Source organism: Primulina eburnea, chromosome 8 (assembly GCF_022965805.1).
Source record: "Primulina eburnea isolate SZY01 chromosome 8, ASM2296580v1, whole genome shotgun sequence".
NCBI classification, from domain to species: domain Eukaryota; kingdom Viridiplantae; phylum Streptophyta; class Magnoliopsida; order Lamiales; family Gesneriaceae; genus Primulina; species Primulina eburnea.
Window position 1 is genome coordinate 22130466 of NC_133108.1, and position 17266 is coordinate 22147731.

Consider the following 17266-nt stretch of genomic DNA (forward strand, 5'->3'; position numbering starts at 1 on the left):
CGACCACTAAGTGTACGTGACCAAATGCTCATACAAATGCAAAACAAAAAGAAAAAAAAAACACACAAAAGCAATAAAAAGAAAAATAAACTTTAAACAATATTAAATAGACTTGAAATTAAATTATACTTCCCCGGCAACGGCGCCAAAAACTTGTTGCGACTTTGATTGTTGCACTCCCAAGAGCAGGTTGTCCACAAGTAGTATAATTCGGTGAGTCCGAATATCGTATCCACAGGGAAGCTAAGGTAATTACAAGTCCACTACAATGTCTTTTTGTTTTTGTTTTTGTTTCTTTTTAATTTTAATTGAATCTTTAATGGGTAAATTTTAATTGTTCAAATTTAAATTTAAGTAGTTGAGATTAAAGGATCCACTCTTGGTATTTTAATAAAGTTAACATTAACGAACAATATTGAAATCCACTTAATAAAATGGTTCCAATATATTAAATAATCATATTTATATTATGTTATAAATTATAATCTTATAAGTACATAATATATACCAAAACTTATAAATGTGGTCAAGTATTTATTGTGCTATATATATTTGTAAACACTAAATCAAGGTTCCCACTTTAAATGGTTGGTAAAACCAAACAAACATTTAAATGGTACCAATAAATTAATACTATAATATATTCATATATAATAAATCAAGGAATCCAAGTTAAATGGTTGGTAAAACCAAACTAACATTTAAATGGTTCCAAGAATTTAATATTATAATATATTTATATATAATAACTCAAGGCATCCATTTTAAATGGTTGGTAATACCAAACTAACATTTAAATGGTTCCAAGAATTTAGTGTAACATATAGCAACAATAAATCAAAACTCCCACTTATAAGTAGGGTATAAAAATGCTTAAAGAAATAAATATAACATAAACAATAAATAATGATTAAATAATATAAAACATAGATTCTTACCTTATAATAACCTTATTATCATGCCAAGAGCTTCACCTTATCATCTCAACTTTAGGAAGTTAGCTATTCATTATTCAAAGTGTAAAACTTTGAATATGAAATTAACATGCTAATTATATTTAAATGAAGAAATAAAAGAAAAATATAGAGAGAAATATTATGAACTCAAAGATTTGTTCATAGAATGAGGGATATCTCAATACATTACAATGCACCCCTATTTATAGCCAAATTTGGGGAGACAACCACAAATAAAATATTATTTTTTACACATAAGTCTTCATTGGTGTTCCAAGAAATTAATATTATATTGCACATCACTTTTGACAAGCATCTTCTCCGAATTTTCTTCTTCACATAAAATGAAACATGTGGATAATTGAGTTGTCTAGTTGTGGTATTTTTTTCAGAATATTTGACCAAGTAGTTTGAGAGATATGGTCAAAATACTAGAGCATGGTAAAACTGCCACTCCTTCGGTAACTTTAATTGTTGCTTAATTTGATCCCAATTGTGAGAGGATTTTTATCTCATGCTTGCCACCAATATTGTAGATATTAACATCAACTTTCTACAGGTCCAAGAATCATCTTAATCCCATTTGCAACGCCAAGGTTATTCTTGTTTTATCGAACCTGTAAAAATAGTAAAAACTTATAATTACACAACAACTTATATTTTATACAATTTATTATAAAACATATAATATTTAAAAATTTAATAAAACAAAAACTATATATTTATATTATAAAACATTTAATTAATGTACAATTTTTATGTTTATCACACCGCCTCGTCCCACTACACGCACGCCCAAGGCCAGCGGCTCGCCTAGCGTGCCTTGACAGTGCGCGCTCGCCTAGCCTCGCCCTCGACAGCTCACGCTCGCCCCGCCGAGCTCGCGCACAAGCCCAGCGCCACGCTCGCCCGACGCCGAGCTCGCCCACTAGCCCAGCGCACACGCTCGCCCACCAGCCCGTCCAAGCACACGCCCTCACGCCTCGCCACCTCCTGCTCGCCCAGCGCTCGGCTCGCCCCCTGCCACGCTCTCCCTCTCCGAGCTCGCCCACAAGTTATGCGCCACGCTCGCCCACAAGTTATGCGCCACGCTCGCCCAGTGATCGAGCAAAACTTGCAGAGTGAATAGTCCCAAAATTTATTTTATAAATGAAAGCTCGATTTAAATATCGCAAGTGCACGATAGTCAAGTTATAATACGTAAGTGAATACGAGTATCGTTCCACAAGGACTGCGTTACACTATTTTTATTTTCAAGTACAATTTCTTTAGCAACGATAAAATGAGTTGATGATTAATCTAATGTAAATTAAACAACTAAAATAATTAAAATGCAAAGAAAACGTATTCAAGAAAGCAATGCTTAATTTGGATTAAATCAATTGAGAAATGAATTTGTTTGGAATTAGGAGTTCACCTACCACTTGTGAAAGTTTGAACAACTAACCCAAGAGGCAGCTCATGGTGTGGACATCTCCTCAACAAGTCCTTGTAGCGCTCCCATGCATCGGAAAGTGACTCTTGCTCATATTGGGCAAAAGTAGTAATGTCGGCTCTAAGCTTCATAGTCTTCGACGGAGGAAAGTACTTGATTAGGAATGCCTTTGCCATATCCTCCCATGTAGTAATAGACCCTACTTGCAAACAGTTTAACCATGACTTAGCTTTATCTCTCAGTGAAAATGGAAATAAACGCAAACGAACAGCATCATCAGACACGCCATTAAACTTAAAAGTATCACAAATTTCAAGAAAGTCAGCTATATGAGAGTTAGGGTCGTCAAGTGCACTTCCCCCAAATTGGACAGTGTTCTGAATCATCTGAATGATAGCTGGCTTGATCTCAAACTGATTAACTCGGATGACTGGTCTTACGATGCTTGGACGTGCTCCATCAAGAGATGGCTGTGCATAATCCAACATCGGTATACGCCTTGGCTCCTCTCTTTGTTGATCGCCTTCCATTCTTTCCTTCGCTCTTTGCTGCTGTAGTCGACGTCTAGCTGTGCGTTCGATCTCGGGGTCAAAAGGCTCAAGCTTACACTCGAGTGATCTTCGCATGCACCACAAGAAAAATCTGCAACACAATGAGAGTATCAAATAACAATAAAATAAATAATACTAAAGAATTTAAATGAAAAATAAAAATTTGTGAATCAACAGTCCTCGGCAACGGCGCCAAAAACTTGATCGAGCCAAACTTGCATAGTGAATAGTCCCAAAATTTATTTTATAAATTAAAGCTCGATTTAAATATCGCAAGTGCACGATAGTCAAGTTATAATACGTAAGTGAATACGAGTATCGTTCCACAAGGACTGCGTTACACTATTTTTATTTTCAAGTACAATTTCTTTAGCAACGATAAAATGAGTTGATGATTAATCTAATGTAAATTAAACAACTAAAATAATTAAAATGCAAAGAAAACGTATTCAAGAAAGCAATGATTAATTTGGATTAAATCAATTGAGAAATGAATTTGTTGGGAATTAGCAGTTCACCTACCACTCGTGTTTAAATAACTACACTCGACTTTTACTCGTGCATTCGACGGAATTCCCTAGACTAATTAATATACTCATTCGAGCTATATTAATACTAATCAAAAACATGCAGTACTCAAGTGTCCTCAAATATTTAACAGTTCAAGATTGCATTACATTCTATGGAATCCACTAGCTTTCATTCGGGTGAACTATCACTATCGACACGTATCCAATTCCGTATATCTTCTAAAATTGTAAATCCGTGGTTTATACTATTTGATTCTATTGTTAATTATTCTATCGAATTTGTCAACAACATGAAATAATCAAAGGAAGTTAGCTAGGCTTCGATTGAAACAAGAACGAACAATAGCATTAACAAATCACTAATAAAATCGTCGAGAAATAATGTTAAACAACGAGTACGGGGTAGGATCCCCTCAAATCCCAACAAATCTAGAGTTTTAGCTACTAAAATTCATGATAAAAACCACAATCAATGTAAGAAATAAAATACTGAATAATGAAAATACTAAAGATGACGATGGATGACGGCCACGACGCGTGGAAATCTCGAGGTCTTCGAAATCTCATTTTCTCCTAGCCTCCTCTCCAAGAAAAATGATTAAAAGTCTGATAAAAGATGAAAAACGGCTGCTGATCTCGTTTGTTAGGTTTTGGTGTAGGATAGAGTCCCTAGAAATTTGGAAACAAATCTTTCTCAATCTCGCTTCTCGCTAGGGCGGTATATTTTGACCGCCCTAGCGAGAGGTCCTTGAATAAGTTTCCTCGAGTATGTCCCTGGTTTCGCTGGGGCGGTCACTTTTGACCGCCCGAGCGAGACACTTGCGCAAAATAATCCTCGGCCAGACCACAATGCTTGCTGGGGCGGTCACTTTTGACCGCCCTAGCGAGACCTCTTCGATTTTATGCCAAAGTTTCTCCCACTTTTTGGTTCAATTCCTACAAAATAACCATAGAATACACGAGATCAGTCAAATGCTAAAAAATGCTAAAAAATTGCAAAATTCAACTAAAACAAACTAATATGATGCATGAACGCGACTCAAAACCAACACTAAAAACACGTAAAAACGAGTCCTATCAACCCCCTCATACTAACCTTTTGCTCGCCCTCGAGCAAAATAGGTTAAAGCACGAGATTCTAAACAAACACAACAACCACAAAATACTCAAACAAGAAATAACCAACACAAGTAAATGTCCATGGTGAGTTAACAACTGTTATGCTCATGCCTCAGCGAACTTTCCCACATACAAATCATAATCAAGTTAAATCGCAAACGAATACTCATTCTCATCTACACATAAATCTCGACACTAATTTGAACGTGTGTGTGTGTGTCATGATGGGTCTAGTCATTCGTATTTCAAATAGATCAATCATCAAATCATGCGAGTCACTCAATTAACACTTCAAGACAAGTCTCACTAGCATGCACCCCCGTGTCCATTTATCACTATCCATAAGTTGAACTTTATTCAATTCTTAAGTGCAGATAAGGGTGTCGAAAAGAAGGAAAATAAGCTCAAGTGGCTAAAAGTCGGGAGTACACCGATCATTTTCATTGTGCAATCGTCAAGACTTTTCGTCTGACTTTCCTCGTCTCCTTACATCTCCAACTTTTAGCCTAGGAATAGAATTTCATTCCTTTTATTTCGGCTCCCCCTCACCTTACATCTCGACCATTTTGTTTCTCATTTTTTTTTTGAATGCACAATTTTCACGCATGTACTCCCTAGGCTAAGAATATATAACTTTGGATTACAGCTGGTTAGGAGTACGATATTTTTATTCCGTGCATTGAACAGGGGGTATATGTAAAGTTCAAGGCAAATCAAATGTTCTCATTCAAGGTCCCAATTAGTGACTTATTTTCACGGGTTTACATGCTAAATCAACTCATAAATGATGCCTTTCAAGTTAACCACACAAAACCTTCAAATTTCACCATTATTCCTACAAAATTCTAGTCCCCACACATGTGTGCTCAAAAAGTTCAAACTTTGTGCCAAAATTCATGCTTTAACAATCAAGAGTACCATTCATGAAGTGACCCAATCAATACTTTTGTATACTATCAATCCAACCTCATCATTGGCTCATAAACTATGTCTTCTCACCATAAACGACACCAAACAAAAGAAATGCAGTACTTAAAAACAATTAACTAAGAAAACACAACAATCTACCCCCCCTCATACTAGAGATGTGCAATGCCCTCATTGCACAAAACGAAACAAACACTAAAAACATAAAAACCTATGAATGTGAATGCAAAGACAGAATATGAAAAATAAAAAGAAAGGGGAAACAGTAAACTCCCCTGATCAGAAATCATCCTCCTCCTCATTCTCCGGCGGTGGAACTCCCTCTTCAGCTGCTGGGGGCATAGGATAATTGTACTGAAACTGAAAGGGTGGCGGGTATGCGGGTGTAGGTGGCCGTCCGGAAATGTCGATGCCCAAATGAGTTGAGATCCCTTGCACCAGGTATTCGATGTTTTGAATATGTGCCTGATTAACGGCCTGGTACTGCGTCTGATAAGTGGCCCAAGCGCCCAATTCGTCGATGCGATCTCGCATGGCACGGCGGCGTGGCTGCGGAGGTGGTGGTGCATGTCCTAAGGCCGGAGGTGGTTGAGCTACTCCCCCATGATCGAAAAATTCCTCCTTGGGCAGCTCAGCCTGTCTTTTCTCCCTCTTGGATCAATAAAGAGCCTCATCAATGGATCTCATCGGCGGTAACCACTCATCATCATCTGCAAATATCACCCCCGCTCGGGCACACAGCTCAGTCACTATCGTTGGAAAGTAAAAAGCCAAATTGCTGCTATTTATACACATGTTAAGCTGTCCGAAAATGAGCCTGCCCACATTAATCACCATCCCAGTATAGATGGCATAAAGAACAACCGCCCGCTCACGCTGCACATCACTCGTATGACCGACCGGCATCAATCTCTTAGACAGGAATGCATACCACAATGCCGCGTCCACTTTCAAAAAATTTTCAAGAAAAACCATATACGTCCCCGGTTGTTTCCACGTGGTGCCCGGATAACAGAGTGTGCGAATGATCAAATCATAATTCGGGTTAAGCACCCACGCCTGAAACACCGAATCATCCACCGACGGTAAACCCAACATGTCATTGATCGTACGGGAATCATACGGGACTAGATGTCCCCTCAAAAATGCCTTATGCTCATTCCCCACCGGAGCATTGGCATAAAATTCACGCACAACCGGAACCACTGCCGCGTTCGGTTGTGCCACAAAGGCAGTCCACCCTCTTTCTGCTACTTGGAGCTCCGCAAAATGATTGATAATAGACGAGCTAAATCCTCGCTCAGGGATTGGTTTCCTATGTAGTCTAGCATTTTCATATCTCTCCCTAGCATTATCATTCACAAACATAGATGGAGTGGACCGAGAGCTAGAAGCACCGGGTGCCATTGTGGGAAATTGGAGAAGAGCACAAGTAGCCCGTAGTAGGAAGATGTTATCCGGAACTTGGTGTCGGTCGGGAACGGAAGAGGCGGCCAGAAAAGAGGCGGCGGTGGCTGGAAATCTTGGGTTCGCCGGAGAGTTGAGTTCTTGATCGTAAAAATCGCGTCTTGACACTTGGTGAAGGTGAGGGTGCACGATTGTACCTGAAATTTTGTGAGAAGAGATGAATTGAGTGAGATTGAGAGATTGGGAGCAAAAAATCTGGAAAGGGGGTGAGGGTTTCGAAGTGGGGAAGAAAAGAGAATAGGAAAGGTTTTTAAATCTGCGCGACTCGCTAGGGCGGTCAATTGTGTCCGCCCTAGCGAGGGGTTCTCGCCGACAAAATATTTGAAAATTTGTGCGACTCGCTAAGGCGGTCAAAATTGACCGCCCGAGCGAGAAGTTTTCGGAAAAATTTTTTTTGTTAATCTGTGCGACTCGCTAGGGCGGTCAACAATGACCGCCCGAGCGAGAAGTTTTCGGGGAAAAAAAATTTTGTATCTGCACGACTCGCTAGGGCGGTATATTTTGCCCGCCCTAGCGAGAAGTTTTCGCAAAAGACTTTTTTTTAAAAAAAAAGAGTACCCGCTGGGGCGGTCAGTTTTGACCGCCCGAGCGAGAAGTGTTCGGGAAAAAAATTGAATGCAATGCCATGCAACTACCTAAATGCAAATGATGCGATTAATAACTAAAAAAATATAATCAAAATCAATATAAGGAGTAGAAGTAGTTCTCAATTTATAGTCTAGAGCTCGACTTTTCACCCATGTCCTCAATGACTGTCATGGAGCCGAGTGACTCCAATTTGTGGCTCAATTGTGCCACCGATATAGTGCTTCAATCTTTGAGCGTTCACAGTAAATGTCCCCTCCTTGCCATCATGTAACACCACTGCACCCGATGGGAACACCTTGGCTATAGTGAATGGTCCTGACCACCTTGACTTTAGCTTGCCCGGAAAGAGTCGTAAGCGAGAGTTGTATAACAACACTGCTTCACCCACTTTGAATTCCCTTCTTACAATGTGTTTATCATGGGCTCGTTTAGTGCGTTCCTTGAAAGATAGTGCAAGATCATAAGCTTTTCCTCGAAACTCATCTAACTGATTCAATTGCAGCAATCGTTTTTCACCTGCAAGAGCAAAATCAAAGTTTAGTGCTTTGGTCGCCCAATATGCTCTATGCTCTAATTCTATTGGTAGATGACATGCTTGACCAAAAAGCAACCTATATGGTGTAGTGCCTATATGTGTTTTAAAAGCAGTACGATAAGCCCACAGAGCATCATCTAACCTCACCGACCAATCTTTCCTATTGAACCTACCACTTTCTCCAAAATTCGCTTTATCTCTCGGTTCGACACTTCCACTTGACCACTCGTCTGGGGGTGATAGGGGGTAGATATCTTATGTGTGACACCATATTTGCTCAAAAGTTTTTCAAATAGTTTGTTGCAAAAATGCGTGCCACCATCACTAATGATTGCTCGTGGTGTTCCAAATCGGTTAAAAATGTTTTTCTTTAAAAATTTTAGGACCACTTGAGCATCATTAGTGGCATACGCTTCCGCCACTACCCACTTAGACACATAATCCACCGCAACCAAGATGTATTTTTTCGTGAAAGAACTAGGAAACGGTCCCATAAAGTCTATCCCCCACACATCAAAAACCTCACACTCAATGATATTATTTAAAGGCATTTCGTGACGGTTAGAGATGTTACCTGTCCGCTGGAATTTATCACAACGTAGCACATAAGAACGAGCATCTTTAAAGAGAGTTGGCCAATAAAAGCCACTTTCAAGTACCTTGGATGCCGTCCTTATTGGTCCGAAATGACCACCTACCTCACGGTCATGGCAATGGTTGAGAATTCGATCAAACTCTTCCTCCGCAACACACCGTCTTATCATGGAATCTGCACAAATTTTAAACAAAAACGGTTCCTCCCAAAAATAGTATTTCACGTCAGAAAAGAATTTCTTTCGTTGGTGAAACGATAGGTTTGGTGGAGGTGTGCCTGTGACAAGAAAGTTAGCGAAATTTGCATACCATGGACAAAGTTTCATCTCAAGCAATTGTTCATCCGGAAACCAGTCATCTATATCATCGTCACTGCCCTTAATTCTAACATGCTCAAGCCTAGACAAGTGGTCAGCAACTACATTTTCCACACCCTTTTTATCTCTAATTTCGAGATCAAATTCTTGCAATAATAAAATCCACCTAATTTACCTAGGTTTCGCATCTTTCTTAGCAAGCAAGTATTTTAGGGCAGAATGGTCTGTATACACAGTTACTTTAGACAGAACAAGGTACGAATGAAATTTGTCGAATGCAAATACTATAGCAAGCAATTCCTTTTCAGTAGTAGCGTAATTCAATTGAGCATCATTTAAAGTCTTACTTGCATAGTAGATGGTATGAAATACCTTGTTCTTCCTTTGACCCAGCACCGCACCAACAGCTGTATCACTAGCATCGCACATCACCTCAAACGGTAGCTCCCAATCAGGGACAGTCAGAACAGGTGCTGTCACCAAGCTTTCCTTGAGTATCTCGAATGCATGCAGACAAGTAGAATCAAAATTAAATTCAGCATCTTTCATCAACAAAGAGGATAAAGGTTTAGCAATTTTGGAAAAATCTTTAATGAAACGCCTATAAAAACCAGCATGCCCTAGGAAACTTCTAACTCCTTTTATTGATGAAGGTGGGGGTAAGTTTTTGATTACTTCCACCTTGGCTTTGTCAACCTCAATTCCATTCTCCGATACCTTGTGTCCTAACACAATCCCCTCTTGAACCATAAAATGACACTTCTCCCAATTCAACACCAAATTGCTCTCCTCACATCTAACTAACACCAAGTTCAAATTCTCTAAACATTCATTAAATGAGGAGCCAAATATAGAGAAGTCATCCATAAAGATTTCAAGGAAATTTTCAGTCATGTCATGAAAGATAGCGGTCATGCATCTTTGAAATGTTGCAGGTGCATTGCATAAACCAAAGGGATACGCCTAAATGCAAAAGTACCATAAGGGCAAGTGAAAGTAGTTTTCTCTTGGTCCTCAGGTGCAATTGTGATTTGATTGTATCCCGAATATCCATCTAAAAAGCAATAAAATTCATGACCTGCTAATCGTTCAATCATTTGATCGATAAATGGCAAGGGAAAGTGATCTTTACGGGTTGCATCATTCAATTTCCTATAATCTATGCACACACGTCAACCCGTAACAGTTCTAGTGGGAATCAACTCATTTTTTTCATTAGTAATAACAGTAATCCCACCTTTTTTAAGCACACATTGTACAGGGCTTACCCACGCACTATCAGAGATAGGATAGATAATACCTGCATCCAGAAGTTTAATGGTTTCAGCTTTTACTACCTCTTGCATCTTTGGATTGAGTCTCCTTTGTGGTTGTGCTAGAGGTGAGTATTTATCTTCCATCAGAATTTTGTGCATGCAGATCGAAGGACTTATCCTTTTTATGTCTGAAACCTTCCAAGCGAACGCCCCTTTATGCTCCTTGAGGACTCCCAAGAGCTTACTCTCCATATCATCTATCAAAGAAGAGGAAATAATAACAGGCAATTTATTATTTTCTCCTAAATATACGTACTTGAGATGTGGAGGTAGTGGTTTGAGCTCCAAAGTAGGTGGCTCCTCCAGGCTTGACTTTTGAGGCATTAAATCTTTTCTGTCTCCCAATTCCTCTAGTCTAAGCCTCACTTGCTTTCTCCAAGGTGGAATGGCATTCAAATGAGCTACCATCTCCATCTTTTCCTCGTCTAGCTCGTCCTCCTGCTTTTCAGTAGTGAGAGTGGCCTCCAATGGTTCTTTCAATCCATCCTGCACAAAATCACAAACAAGAGAATCCAAGACATCAATACGAAAGCAACTATCATTGTGCATTGTGTGCTTGAGAGTATTGAAAACATCAAAATTAATTTCTTTTTCTCCAACTCTCAGTCTCAATTTCCCCTCCTCAACATCAATCAGTGCTTTCCCTGTAGCCAGAAACGGTCTCCCTAGGATTAAAGGCATCTCTAAATCTTCCTCCATGTCAAGTACCACAAAGTCTGCAGGAAAAATAAACTTATCCACTTTCACCAGAACATCTTCGATAATCCCACGTGGATACTTGACAGATCTGTCAGCCAGCTGCAACGACATCCTAGTTGGCTTGGGCTCGCCTAATCCCAGTCTCCTAAACACAGAAAAAGGCATCAGATTAATACTCGCACCAAGATCACATAGAGCTTTATGAAAATTAATGTCACCAATAATGCAAGGTATAGAGAAACTCCCTGGATCTTTTTGCTTAGGAGGCATCTTGTTTTGAACTAAAGCAGAGCAATTTTCGGTCAAATTCACCGTCATATGATCTTCTAGCTTCCGCTTATTTGCTAAGATATCTTTCAAGAATTTTGCATAACTTGGCATATTCAATAAAGCATCAGCAAAAGGAATGTTAATATGCAATTTTTTAAATATCTCAATAAAATTTACCAAATTGTGCATCTAATTTAGCTTTCTTCATTGTTGCAGGAAAAGGTGGAGGGATAACAATATTATTCTGTGCAATAGGTGTAGATGTAGAGATAGAAGACTTACCTCCTCGATTTTCCACCTCATCCTCACCGTGCTTGGTCTTTTCCTCATTAGACTCGAGTGCTTTTCCACTACGCAATTCCACCGCCTTCACATGTTCTCTTGGGTTAGTTTCTGTGTTGCTTGGCAAAGCTCCTTGCTCCCTGTTAGCAATCAACTTAGCCAATTGTCCAATTTGATTCTCTAACCCCTTTATAGATGCATCTTGGTTCTGAAATCTCGTCTCTGTTGCAGAAATAAATTTAGTCATCATTTGCTCTAAATTGGACTTCTCCTCCCGAGACGGTTCTGGCTTGAATCCTTGGTGCATCCCATATGGTGGACCTCTTTGTTGACGATTTTGGTTGTTTTGACCTCCCCATGAAAAGTTTGGGTGATTCCTCCATCCCGGATTATATGTGTTCGAGTAAGGGTCATTTCTAGGACGGTTCTGGAATCCCACTTGTTTTACCGGTGCTCCCTCAGGCACATAGAATGGATTGCCATCTTGGCAATCCTGCACATCATGCTCACCCCCACACTTATCACAGAAAATTTTTTGCAGACGCATAGCCGACCCACTCATGCTCATCCCATCAATCTTTCAATTCAAAGCCTCTAACTGTGCTGAGACCGCCGACAAATCATTAACTTGATTAACTCCAGCACCTCGTCTCTGCCTATCAGACTGAGGATGATAGCTACTAGCAGCCATCTCCTCCAATAACTCATATCCTTCCTCCGCCGTCTTTCTCAGTAGGTTACCACAGGCAGCAGCATCTATCATAGTATGGTTAGGAGTAAGCAGACCGTAGTAGAAAGTTTGAACAACTAACCCAAGAGGCAGCTCATAATGTGGACATCTCCTCAACAAGTCCTTGTAGCGCTCCCATGCCTCGTAAAGTGACTCTTGCTCATATTGGGCAAAAGTAGTAATGTCGGCTCTAAGCTTCATAGTCTTCGATGGAGGAAAGTACTTGATTAGGAATGCCTTTGCCATATCCTCCCATGTAGTAATAGACCCTACAGGCAAACAGTTTAACCACGACTTAGCTTTATCTCTCAGTGAAAATGGAAATAAACGCAAACGAACAGCATCATCAGACACGCCATTAAACTTAAAAGTATCACAAATTTCAAGAAAGTCAGCTATATGAGAGTTAGGGTCGTCAAGTGCACTTCCCCCAAATTGGACAGTGTCCTGAATCATCTGAATGATAGCTGGCTTGATCTCAAACTGATTAACTCGGATGACTGGTCTTACGATGCTTGGACGTGCTCCATCAAGAGACGGCTGTGCATAATCCAACATCGGTATACGCCTTGGCTCCTCTCTTTGTTGATCGCTTTCCATTCTTTCCTTCGCTCTTTGCTGCTGTAGTCGACGTCTAGCTGTGCGTTCGATCTCGGGGTCAAAAGGCTCAAGCTTACACTTGAGTGATCTTCGCATGCACCACAAGAAAAATCTGCAACACAATGAGAGTATCAAATAACAATAAAATAAATAATACTAAAGAATTTAAATGAAAAATAAAAATTTGTGAATCAACAGTCCCCAGCAACGGCGCCAAAAACTTGATCGAGCAAAACTTGCACAGTGAATAGTCCAAAAATTTATTTTATAAATGAAAGCTCGATTTAAATATCGCAAGTGCACGATAGTCAAGTTATAATACGTAAGTGAATACGAGTATCGTTCCACAAGGATTGCGTTACACTATTTTTATTTTCAAGTACAATTTCTTTAGCAACGATAAAATGAGTTGATGATTAATCTAATGTAAATTAAACAACTAAAATAACTAAAATGCAAAGAAAACGTATTCAAGAAAGCAATGATTAATTTGGATTAAATCAATTGAGAAATGAATTTGTTGGGAATTAGCAGTTCACCTACCACTCGTGTTTAAATAACTACACTCGACTTTTACTCGTGCATTCGACGGAATTCCCTAGACTAATTAATATACTCTGTCGAGCTATATTAATACTAATAAAAAACATGCAGTACTCAAGTGTCCTCAAATATTTAACAGTTCAAGATTGCATTACATTCTATGGAATCCACTAGCTTTCATTCGGGTGAACTATCACTATCGACACGTATCCAATTCCGTATATCTACTAAAATTGTAAATCCGTGGTTTATACTATTAGATTCTATTGTTAATTATTCTATCGAATTTGTCAACAACATGAAATAATCAAAGGAAGTTAGCTAGGCTTCGATTGAAACAAGAACGAACAATAGCATTAACAAATCACTAATAAAAACGCCGAGAAATAATGTTAAACAACGAGTACGGGGTAGGATCCCCTCAAATCCCAACAAATCTAGAGTTTTAGCTACTGAAATTCATGATAAAAACCACAATCAATGTAAGAAATAAAATACTGAATAATGAAAATACTAAAGATGACGATGGATGACGGCCACGACGCGTGGAAATCTCGAGGTCTTTGAAATCTCCTTTTCTCCTAGCCTCCTCTCCAAGAAAAATGATGAAAAATCTGATAAAAGATGAAAAACGGCTGCTGATCTCGTGTGTTAGGTTTTGGTGTAGGATAGAGTCCCTAGAAATTTGGAAACAAATCTTTCTCAATCTCGCTTCTCGCTAGGGCGGTATATTTTGACCGCCCTAGCGAGAGGTCCTCGAATAAGCTTCCTCGAGTATGGGGCGGTCACTTTTGACCGCCCTAGCGAGACACTCGCGCAAAATAATCCTCGGCCAGACCACAATGCTCGCTGGGACGGTCACTCCTGACCGCCCGAGCAAGACCTCTTCGATTTTATGCCAAAGTTTCTCCCACTTTTTGGTTCAATTCCTACAAAATAACCATAGAATACACGAGATCAGTCAAATGCTAAATAATGCTAAAAAATTGCAAAATTCAACTAAAGCAAACTAATATGATGCATGAACGCGACTCAAAACCAACACTAAAAACACGTAAAAACGAGTCCTATCACCCAGCGCCGCGCCCGCCCAAGCATACGCCCGAACGGCTCGCCACCTCATGCTCGCCCCCTGTCACGCTCGCCCGCCTAGCGCACGCCTCGCCAGCTACTGCAAGCCCAGCGCTCAGCTCGCCCCCTGTCACGCTCGCCCACCTCCTGCTCGCCCGGCGCGCCTCGACAGTGCGCGCTCGCCTAGCCTCGCCCTCAACAGCACACGCTCGCCCCGCCGAGCTCGCCCACAAGCCCAGCGCCACGCTCGCCCTCTCCGAGCTCGCCCACAAGTTATGCGTCACGCTCGCCCGACGCCGAGCTCGCCCACCAGCCCAGCGCACACGCTCGCCCACCAGCCCGTCCAAGCACACTCCCACACGCCTCGCCACCTCTTGCTTGCCCCCTGCCACGCTTGCCCTTGCCGAGCTCGCCCACAAGTTATGCGCCACGCTCGCCCGACGCCGAGCTCGCACAGCGCCGTGCCGCGCCCGCCCAAGCACACGCCCGCACGTCTCGCCACCTCATGCTCGCCCCCTGTCACAATCGCCTGCCTAGCGCACGCCTTGCCACCTCCTGCTCGCCCATCGCTCAGCTCGCCCCCTGCCATGCTCGCCCACCTCCTGCTCGCCCGGCGCGCCAAGCGCTCGTCTACTACGTTGAGAATTTTGATACATTGTTCGTTAACAACAAACGAAATAAATTTTTCTAACACAGTATGACCTAGTCTCCCCCATCTTCAAGGTCCTCTACTAACCTTTTGAAGGGAAATAGTTTCACCTTCCCCGCGCCCTTGACTCCTCAGCTAAAATAGTTCATAGCATGAAAAAAAAATTCAACACCTCCACCCTCTAACTCCTCTGCTAGGTGACGCCATAGCAGGAAGATGAAATTCGACACCTCTACCCTCTAACTTCTCTGCTAGGCGATGCCTTAGCAGGAAAATAAAATTCAACACCCCCACCCTCTAACTCCTCTGCTAGGCGATGCCTTAGCAGGAAAAAAAAATTCAACTCCTCCATCTAACTCCTCTGCTAGGTGATACCTTAGCAGGCAAATAAAGATTCTCCACCCTCACCCTCTAACTCCTCTGCTAGGCTACACCTTAGCAGGAAAATAAAAATTTCACCTCGTCACCTTGTGACTCCTCTGCTAGGCGATGCCTTAGCAGGAAAATAAAGATTCTCCACCCTCACCCTCTAACTCCTCTGCTAGGCGATGCCTTATCAGGAAAATAAAGATTCTCCACCCTCACCCTCTAACTCCTCTGCTAGGCGACACCTTAGCAGGAAAATAAAAATTTCATCTCGTCACCTTCTGATTCCTCTGCTAGGCGATGCCTTAGCAGGAAAATAAAATTTTTCTTCTCCCCAACTCTGCTCCTCTGCTAGGCGATGCCTTAGCAGGAAAATAAATATTCTCCACCTCACCCTCTAACTCCTCTGCTAGGCGACACCTTAGCAGGAAAATAAAGATTACACCTCGTCACCTTCTGACTCCTTTACTAGGCGATGCCTTAGCAGGAAAATAAAGATTCTCCACCCTCGCCCTCTAACACCTCTGCTAGGCGACTCCTTATTAGGAAAATAAAGATTCTCCACCCTCACCCTCTAACTCCTATGCTAGGCGACACCTTAGCAGAAAAATAAAAATTCTCCATCCTCACCCTCTAACTCCTCTGCTAGGCGACACCTTAGCAGGAAAATAAAATTTTTCTTCTCCCCAACTCTTCTCCTCTACTAGGCGCAGCCTAATTAGGTAAAATTTAATTCATATAATCCTCATAATACAAGAACAACCACGAACTTAATATAAGAACTTGGCTTTATTAAATATCAACTGATAAGTTAAGACAAATTCAGGAACGAAATACATAAAAAATGAAGTAAAGATATTCTCTAAGGTGGTAAACGTTCCCATGCCTCTTTAGAGCCTTACCCAGCGCATTCTCCAACTTTCCTCTCTGCTCCTCTTGTACCTCCACATGACAAAGTTACCCACGTAGAAGCTTCTTCGAATGACTCTACAACTGCAAGACTAAGCTCAAGCTTCCATGCGAATGCTCGTGACCTCTCGTTTCTTCTTCCTCCACGATTCTTTCATAACAACGACGTGCGACTTTTTGGTACCCGCACATGACTCCAACTCCTTTTCCCACAGTAAACTTAAGCTTCTGATGATAACTGGAAGCTACTGCTCTAAAATCCTTCAGGGCTGGTCGTCCTAGAATTCCATTATACGCTGACGAGGTATCTACTACAGTGAAGGCTATCATCTTTGTTACCCGCCGAGAATCAGTCCCCAAGGATAGGGGAAGAACAATCTGACCCAAAGGCAAGATGACGTGTTCTGCAAACACATACAGCGGGGTGGATACCGGCTCAAACTCAAATCCTCCCATCTTCATTTGATCCAACGTGCTCTTGAACAAGACGTTCACGGAGCTTCCATTATCAATAAATATTCTCGCCACATCATAATTGGCAATGGTGCTCGTTACCACCAAGGCATCGTTATGTGGAGTCACAATGCCTCAGAGGTCTTCCGGCCCAAAGCTGATGACGGGGTCTTGTGGTAAGTCTGCACCCCTAGATATCTCAAAGTTCTCCAACCTTCTCCCATGTGCCTTCCGAGCTCGCCCAGAGTCTCCATCAGTAGCACCCCCCGAGATCATATGAATCATTCCTCTCGTAGGGTGATTATCCTCATTCGTTCCCCTCCTCGGTTCGACGGGCACCTGAAAGACATCTTGACCTC

At 41.3% G+C, this 17266-nt stretch overlaps 2 non-coding genes across 2 annotated transcripts; both read left to right on the top strand.

Moving 5' to 3' along the window:
• Nucleotides 1–2412: 2412 nt before the first annotated feature.
• On the top strand, nt 2413–2519 carry LOC140840346 (small nucleolar RNA R71). The gene has a single exon (XR_012119933.1). It is a non-coding gene; the product is annotated as a small nucleolar RNA R71 (small nucleolar RNA).
• A 9888-nt stretch (nt 2520–12407) lies between these two features.
• On the top strand, nt 12408–12514 carry LOC140840349 (small nucleolar RNA R71). The gene has a single exon (XR_012119937.1). It is a non-coding gene; the product is annotated as a small nucleolar RNA R71 (small nucleolar RNA).
• The last annotated feature ends 4752 nt before the right edge of the window (nt 12515–17266 follow it).